The 8,592-nt window shown below is 37.3% G+C and overlaps 1 pseudogene; it reads left to right on the top strand.

Annotated features, from left to right (window-relative positions):
* The first annotated feature begins 5,364 nt into the window (after window positions 1–5,364).
* Window positions 5,365–5,483, top strand: LOC118601469 (annotated as a pseudogene).
* The last annotated feature ends 3,109 nt before the right edge of the window (window positions 5,484–8,592 follow it).

Raw genomic sequence — 8,592 nt, 5'->3', positions numbered from 1 at the left:
GTATAATTTTTCCTTTTGTCTTCCTGGAAACTGGATATTCAAAAAATACCATTTTAAACAAACATGTATAATAACTGTGCTAACCAAATGTTGCCTAGCAAAAAGCCTATTACAGCATTCATCAATAAGAATGGCTTGAAGCTTCTGCATAAGTGTTGTTAGCCTCCACAGGACACTAAAATGGCAGTTTGTCTCTAAATTACTATTTCTTATATGCTTGAAAACAGTTTGGCTCTCGTCAATAGGCAATCATTTTCCTTTGGAACTTTGTTTATAGTCTTGTTAACAGGCTTTTATTTTCCCCCAAACAATTTCTACAAAAAAGCCAACTTCATGACCCCTATACAAATATCACAAATTCTAATTACTCAATTACAAATCAAGGCAATTTTACTATAATGTCTTTATAATGCCTTCTTAGAAAATTATTAATAAATCAAATCCTTTTTTAAAAATGCATCGGGGGTTGGTTAAAAAAACTTTGAGCAATCCATGAATCTTTGGCAATGCAGATAATCAGGTTCTAATGGACTTGTTTTGTAAGTTCAGACCTTTAGCAATGGATGATTTTTAAAAGGGCATGGCTATAATTTCTGCTCATCAAGATCTATCCTACTTCTTTTTTCCTTTTAAAGTATACTTTATGAATAGAAAAAATATACTTTGCAAACTTAAAATATTAGAACATTACAAAGAGGTAATCATGATAAATAGTTTTTTAATTATTATTTTGAAAAAATTAAAAATTGTTTTGCTTTAGTCCATTAACTGTTATTAGAAAGAAGAACTATAGATTGTTATTTTTAAAGGTTAGTTTTATGCCTTTTCTAAAAAAAAAAAATTACTAAACTAGAAGTGCCGTAAATCCTGGCCCTTTATTTAACCAAGTTTTTTGTACTTCTTTAAAAAAAAAAACCTAAAAACTAATTTAGAAGTCAAAAAAGGGTGAAATATTTCTAACTAGGAAATATAATAGGGAGAAAATATCATCTTACAGGTAAAAACAAATTCATGGGTTCCTTAAAATATTAGAACAAAGAATTACATGATCTATCAATTCTTTTTCTATACATACCTGAAAGCAGGGACTTGAACAGATTTTTGTGTACCAATGTTCACAGCAGCATTATTCAAAATAGTCAAATGGGAGAAATAACTCAAATGTCCACTGACAGATGAATGGATTTTAAAAATGTGGTATATACATTTTCACATTCTGACACATTACAACATGGATGAACCTTAAGGAAATGCTGAGTGAAATAAGTCAGACACAAAATGACAAATACTATATGACTCCACTTATATGAAGTACCTAAGTAGTCAAATTCATAGAGACAGAAAGCAGATTAGTGGTTGCCAGGGGCTTGAAGGAGGAGGGACCAGGGACTTACTGTTTAATGGGTATGGAGTTTCGGTGTTTTAAGATGAAAAATGTTCAGAAGATAGATGGTGGTGATGGCTGCCTAACAATGTGAATGTATTTAGAGCCATTGAACTGTATACTTAAAAATGGCTGAAAAGGTCAATTTTGTGTTACATATAGTTAACCACAATAAAAAAAAAAATGTGGCATTTTTTAACTGTGATGATAATCAGTAACTTTTAAACAAGAATTGGATATCAAGGAATTGGATACCAAAAAGTGTGCCAAGTGGTCAGGACAGTGACAGAGCAAAGTGTCAGCCCTCAACAGACCTCTCCTGACATCCAAGACACAAGTACTGCCTTGTGACACTAGACTAGGCACAAGGAAATGGGCTTATTCTATATTTCATCATGATCTCCTTCTTTCCAGAAGGCCATTCCATAAATGATTACTTCTTGGTAGTATTAGAATAAACTTCATGTATTCACTGTTTTTGGTTTTTGTTTTACTATAATATTATTTTTAAAAAAGAAAGAAAAAAGTGGAAAAGAAAGTCCTTTGAGGGAGAACAAGCAATGAGCAGCTTAGAAGATCAAGGACTGAACATTTTTTACAGAAATGAAAGTCGACTCAGAGGAGAATTTGATTTTAATAAAATGCGAGAAGTAATTGCCAGGTGAGAAAAAGGAACTAACACATACATGTAAAAAGCAGACAAGAGACAAGATCATCTGCATATTTATTTCCAAAAACATAGCGCGTGTTTATTTAATGCTGCATAAGAAATCTTAATCAAGAAACTTAAATTCTGTGAAAAAGAAAAATGCCAGGTCATTATATGCTCATATACAAAAGATACAAGAAACTTATTATGCAGATTAAGTTGAAAATGTTACCTAATCATCTCCAATTAAATATGAAAAATGTTTTTCATAAACATAATATCAATTGATCAATATTAAATTTAATCAACAAAAAATAAGTCAAAAGGCAGTATAGCACAAAGATTTTTAAATATACTAACACTGTGATCTGGCAAAGTATCTAGAGGCTATTGGGATATTTTGAAAAAAATAATCTTTAGTCCCAAAAAAATACTACATAGTTGAAAACAGAGAAAGATAACTGCAGTAGATGCTGATTTTAAACCCCCAGTGAGAGAGAGGAATGAGACTAACTACATAGATGGTGTAGGTCTCATGATGCTATGTGAATGGACATAGCCCATCACATGGAATCAAAAAGTCCCAAATTATAAGAAGCCAATCGGCACAAAAATAACCCCCCTAAAAATCTGTACTTGGTGATTGCGTTAGTCTCATATTAATGAGAACCACCTAAGAAATCCTAGCTTTTAATAAATATATCAGAAAATAGGAATGACAGCAAATACACACAATACAAATAAGTACATATATGAAATGAATGACATTTTTTTAAAAAGCTTATCCACTAGGCTCAGTCACTTTAAAATCTGTATTTAAAAATAAAATTGAAGTGTAATTTGAAGTAGTTTGTACTTAGAAAAGCTGTGGTTAGAAAAATTGCGACAATAAAAAATTCTCAGTTTTAAGGTTCAAAAGGACATCACTGGAAAGAAATCACAGTCACTATAAAAGCATCAATTTTTAAAGAATTATCTAATTTTTTAATTTGGCAGAGAAATATATGAATGTTTATAATTTGCAAATTCTTAATTAAAGGGAACTGTGTGGCTCACATATTTTTTAAAAGCATAAAAATGGAAACTATAATCTTCAAAATTTTATGCCAATTGCAATTGTTAATTTAAAGCAATTACTTTGAAGAAAAGTAATTTTAAAATCTCAAGCAATAGCAAAGCAATATCAAGCATTTATTAAAAGAAATTGTTCCAGATAAAATACCATAGCTGCTGTTGGCTGTGGTATTTTAAAGTTTGTTTAGGAAATAACACGGAATTATATGGGGGAGGATATTAATAAAGCATCTGATATAGCATCTAATAAAATGTTATCTGAAGAAAATTTAAATTAGCTTGAAAATAAACATTGTCAAATAAATTAAATGTTGGCTAAACTATTTTAAACAAAGGAAATGAATAAATGGCCCAGTATCCAATTGAGAGAAGATATTTGGCAGAAGGTCTATTCTCTCTGGTCTCAATAAAAATTTTATTAATGACTTGGAATAGAGAATGAGCATTAGGTTATCGATATTAGTAGTTTTATTTTAAATAGGCAAAGGTTGTGCTCAAATATACAAAGATCTGAAAGGACTGAATCTACAGCCAGAAAATAAACTAGAATCATCTTAGAAAAATGCAAGCTACCATAGCATGAGAAGGAATTTGAAAGTAATTTAATTACATGAGAAAACACGGCAATTGGTAATTCCAAAAAGACTCTATACAGAATAGTAGACAGAATGTTAAGTAACCATTTAAAGAATAATAGGAAATAAAAGCAGTCCAAAGTCCTTCAAGTGCTGTGTCCACTTCCTACTCATGGCTATCTGTCGTAAGTAGATGGCAATGATTAGATAGGGTGAGACTAAGAGGCTTTGCCTAACAACACGGCCTGACCCCTCCCATCACAGGCAGTGAAAAAAGAAATGATAAAATATGCAGCAGAATCCCACGGTTGCTGAACCCTGACTCACACCAACATCTGATGTTTGGGCTTTAACTGAGGTGAGATAGAAAGAAATGAAGCCTACTGCTACTGATGATAATCAATCCAGCGAGAAGGGGTTGATGGAGCACCAGACTGGGCATCAGTAAATCTTCCACTGACCTGCCTTCATTTCCTCCTCCGTACAGCAAAGAAGTTGAACTCCCAATGTCTTTCTAGCCCTAAGTCTACATGGTGGTTACTAAAGTCTTCAGAAAATAAGTTATATTTAGAATGAAGAGAATGTGGTAAATTTGTAGAATATGTCCCTCTGATAGGAGAGGCTAGAGCTATAAAAGGAAAAAACTGAATTCTTTGGGTTCTTATTAATAGTTAATGTATATTGTTTCCTTTTCTAAGCACTGTGCTAAATACTTTACATGGATAATTTCATTTAATGCTTAGAAAATTCTTCAGCAGAGGTATGATTATTTACTCCTTTTCATAGACAATCTAACTGAGTCTCAGAGAGGCTGCACAACTAACGCGAGGTTACATTTCATGACAAAGTCTTCACCAGTCACTGGTAAATCAAGAAAATTAAGGACGATGGTATTGAATAAAACTTGTTGCATAAATGACCACTGGTGCACTGTTGGGCCACCGTTCTACGGGAGACGATGAGGAAAACGACACGACACCCGTTGAGCACTGCTCAGCACCAGGCGCTTCACGAATATTCCACTTGATCCTCATAATGACACTCTGAGATGGATGTTCTTACACTCATTTCATAGGTGAGCAAACAGAAGCCAGCTTCTAATGCTCTTTCTCCACCTGGGAAGCTGCTCCCAGAAATATGGCAAGTGTGTGGGACTAGGTCTGGGACTGAAAACAGAAGAGGCTCCAACCAGGGAGAAATCTATGAGGAGGTTCTGCAGCTTCCCAGTTCCTGGGGCTCAGTAAGGAGGCCTGAGGTAGACGTGAATCACTTTTTAGCTTGACAGCTTTCAACTCCCTACTGTCTTCCATTGCAAACCTCAACCTCCCTTTCTGGAGAGCCTCCATTTGTACGGTCTTGGTGAGAAAGAAAACTGCCACCTATTGCCACTCGCCATGGATGCCAGCAAGGCCTGACTCTCCTCTTACCCCAGCCCTGTGCAACTTTCCTAGGAAGGCCCTTGAGTTAGGCTAAGCCAAGTGAACATTCACTCCCAGAAGTCTGGATCCAGAGCGTGTGAGGGAAGGATGAGATGTTTGGGGGTCACGCTTTTCTTCGAACAAATCCTCTTTTTGTTTAAAACAGCTGGTTTCTGCTGCTTACAATCAAGAAGCCTAAATGATATAGGCTGTGGGTAAAAAAGTAAAGGAAGGTATTCACAGAAGATTTAAAATTCATTCTTAGTCTATGGCCATGCTACCCTGAACAAACTCGATCCTGTCTGATCTCAGAAGCTAAGCAGGGTCAGGTCTGGCTAGTACTTGGATGGGAGACCACCTAGGAAGAGAAGATGCTGTAGGCATAAAAAAATAATGATGATAAGGGATTGTAAATTGACAAGGTCCTTGCAATCTGTGAGTTCAACCAAGGGTTGCCTCACCTAAAAAAAAAAAAAATCATTTTTGTCAGAGCACTCTCTCAAATGATAGCCTCTGTCCTCCGGCTTCCCAGGCACTGAAGAACCACTGCCTGATCTATGGCCGAATGTTGGTCCCAATTCATATCCTCACCCCCAAATTCCTCAAATCCCTCCTCGCAGTCCCACTCTTTGCACAAAGAGTGTACAAAGGCACAGCATAACAATCAAGTTCTGCCATTTGTGCTGTCATTTTAATATTTGAATGCCTCCTTGAAAAGAAACCCTTTAGTGACAAGGTAATAAAATGAATGTTTCAATTACTGTTGTAGATATTACATGTACTAATACAAAAGATAATGCTTTTAAAATAAGCTCCATAATTGCCCCATATGAAAAGTGTTTGTGCACCAGTGAGTTAAGCCATTAAGTTCTCCCCTTTCTTTCTACACAGACATTCTCTCTCTCTCACACACACACACACACAAATACATCCATACACAACAACACATCTTGCATTATTTTTCACTCAAAAGAGACCAAAAGAGAAAGGCAAAGCTACACTTTATGCTAATAGTAAAAATAGTTTCGTACAGGATGAAAAAAAGGCCCATTTAAAAAGTTTCACATTTTGAGATTCTATGATCTACGTGTTGGAAGAAAACCCTCCTCAGGCTATTCTGAACTTTTGTTGACAGCGGCCTCCCACCTAAGTGGGGAAGCTGGAAAGAAGTTCTGCAATGAAGGGCAATCGAGGTCCTCTGGGAGAGGATGAGGTCGGAACTCTGAGGCAGGTCCCAAAGAGAGTGGGAAGAGGTTGGAGGGATGCTCCATGCGACCTCTGGAGGAGGGGCTCAGGAGGGAACATTCTCCAAGCCAGCACAATGGGGCAGCCATCTGCGGTAGCCACCCACAGGTAAGGTGGTGCTTCCTACTCATATGTGACTAAGAGAGGAGACAAGGGTGGGAAGAAGAGTTCCAGGAAAGAAGCAATCTGCAGGAGAATATTCCCTGAACGTAAGCGGAATAAGAAATATGATACGATTTCTTCCAAAAGTCTTATTCCTAAGAAGGATGTTAGAGCATGAGCACATGAAGAGTTATCAGTGGATTTTCTCTGACTGATTTCCCATGGATTCTAATATATTTCCATAGAAAAATGCTTATAGAAACAGAATGGAATAGCATTTTACTCTACAACGAACCGGTGCATTGGAAAAAAAAATAATAATAAGTCTTAATTGTCCATTTTCACTAAGCACATTTTTGCCCTCATTCTGTCTGGCTGCAAGCCAAGATCTTTGCAAACTACTTCCCTAACATTCGTTTTCATAACACTTAATACAAAGTATTACAAAGGGTAGGTCCCTTGAAAATATACTTTGACTCAAAGTTAGTAGGAAGTTCTCCTGCCTTTTGGAGATCTAAGAAAAAAACAGCTTAAATCTCCAAATTCCATAATCAAGGGCAGTCCATATTCCATCACAAGATTTCCACGAAGCCTTTGAAGGGCCTGAGTCTTGCGTGGGCCTCCTGCTGCTGCAGGCTGGCTATGTGCTGTTCTACCTCTAGGTGAATCCCAGGTCTTCCTTTGGCCCACTCACAGCAGAAACGCATCACCATCGCCCTCTGTGCTGAAGGTGTTGAGAGGGAGATGGGGGGGACATTTCCACCTCAGAATTCAAATGGAAACTTTGGTGTTACACTTTTTAAGCGAGCTTCAGCCGCTCCATCCTCAGGGGCCCAGAGGCCCTTCACACCACAATTCCGGTGTGCAGACCTGTCCACTTTGTGCACTCCTTCCCCAGCTCATCGAGCGCCATTTCTCTCTTGCCTTCTCTAATGAAACATCAGCCCCAGCTGCTCTCCGTTCTTGCATCTCCTCTTCTCTCCACCATGGTTAGTATCAATATCACGGTGCCTTTTCCTCACAAGAAAAGTTACCTTGTGAAGAGGACTTTGGGTGACAACCATTAAGATAAAATTTAGTTTCCCTTATCACAGGAAAGAAACGAGGGCTAAAGTATTAGAAAATGGAAGGGGAGCTGATGGCAGAGAGTCGGGGAACTTCTGCTTGCCATCCTTGAGGTAAACTAGAGTGTGGCCTGTACTCTCAAGGGGCCCAATCAACCAGGGCCTGAAATGACTTTAAATGAAACTCAGATCCTCAAGCTTCTCACTGAGTGAGAGTGATCAATCCAAAGCTATAATCTTGTGCCCAAAGGCTGTGCTGTGGATGCGTTTTTTTTTTTTTTTGTATGTTAGAAACAAGAGTCCCAGATATTATTTTCTACCTATTTTAATCTATTTTCTATGCAGTTTGAGACAAGTTGTTGCTCTCCTAATAATGAGAACCTACTGTTCTAAATGTCATTAAGAACAATTTTGAAAAGTACTAGGCATTATGGAAAAAGATTTATCAAAAACTGGAAAGGTGATAAGTATCTGTTGAAAGAGAGACAGAAATAGAGATAGAGTGAGGGAGGAAGAAGGGGAGGAAGCAGGAGGGAAGGAAGGAAGGTGAGAGAGAGACAGACAGACAGACAGAGACAGAGACAGAGAGAGGCAGAGAGAGACAGAGATAAGGCAAGGAAAAAAAAAAAACACTTCAACAGAAGATAATGCCCTTAAAACAATAGCACCCAAGCTTCAAATAACAGTACACTGCCTTCTAATTTCAATTTGATGTATGCAGAATTCTTTCTTTTCCAATGCCAAATCCTGAATGAAACATGCAATAAAAATTACTGCCTGAACCATGGTGATAGCATTTAATCCTCTGGCAATACATTAGAAAGACTTTCAGCTTTAAACCGTGGACTGCCACACTGCAGCTTTGCTCATGAAATTATTTATTCATGCCTTGGTTTCTAAAGTCCTTTTTTATATGCTTTCTATCAGCCAATAATGAGCTGGAGCACTTATGTTCTCAGCCTGACAAATTCCACATTATGAAACTGGAGATTCAATGCCTGGCAAGGAGTTGCTGCTTGGAGGGAGACGTGCCATCTACTTGAGAGGGTTTCAGCATCAGGAAGCTGCTGGGACCATGGCA

This window comes from Rousettus aegyptiacus, unplaced genomic scaffold (genome assembly GCF_014176215.1).
Source record: "Rousettus aegyptiacus isolate mRouAeg1 unplaced genomic scaffold, mRouAeg1.p scaffold_m13_p_3, whole genome shotgun sequence".
In the NCBI taxonomy this organism is placed as follows: Eukaryota; Metazoa; Chordata; class Mammalia; order Chiroptera; family Pteropodidae; genus Rousettus; species Rousettus aegyptiacus.
Note: the sequence above shows the minus strand (reverse complement) of the source record. Positions and strands in the feature narration are given on the sequence as shown.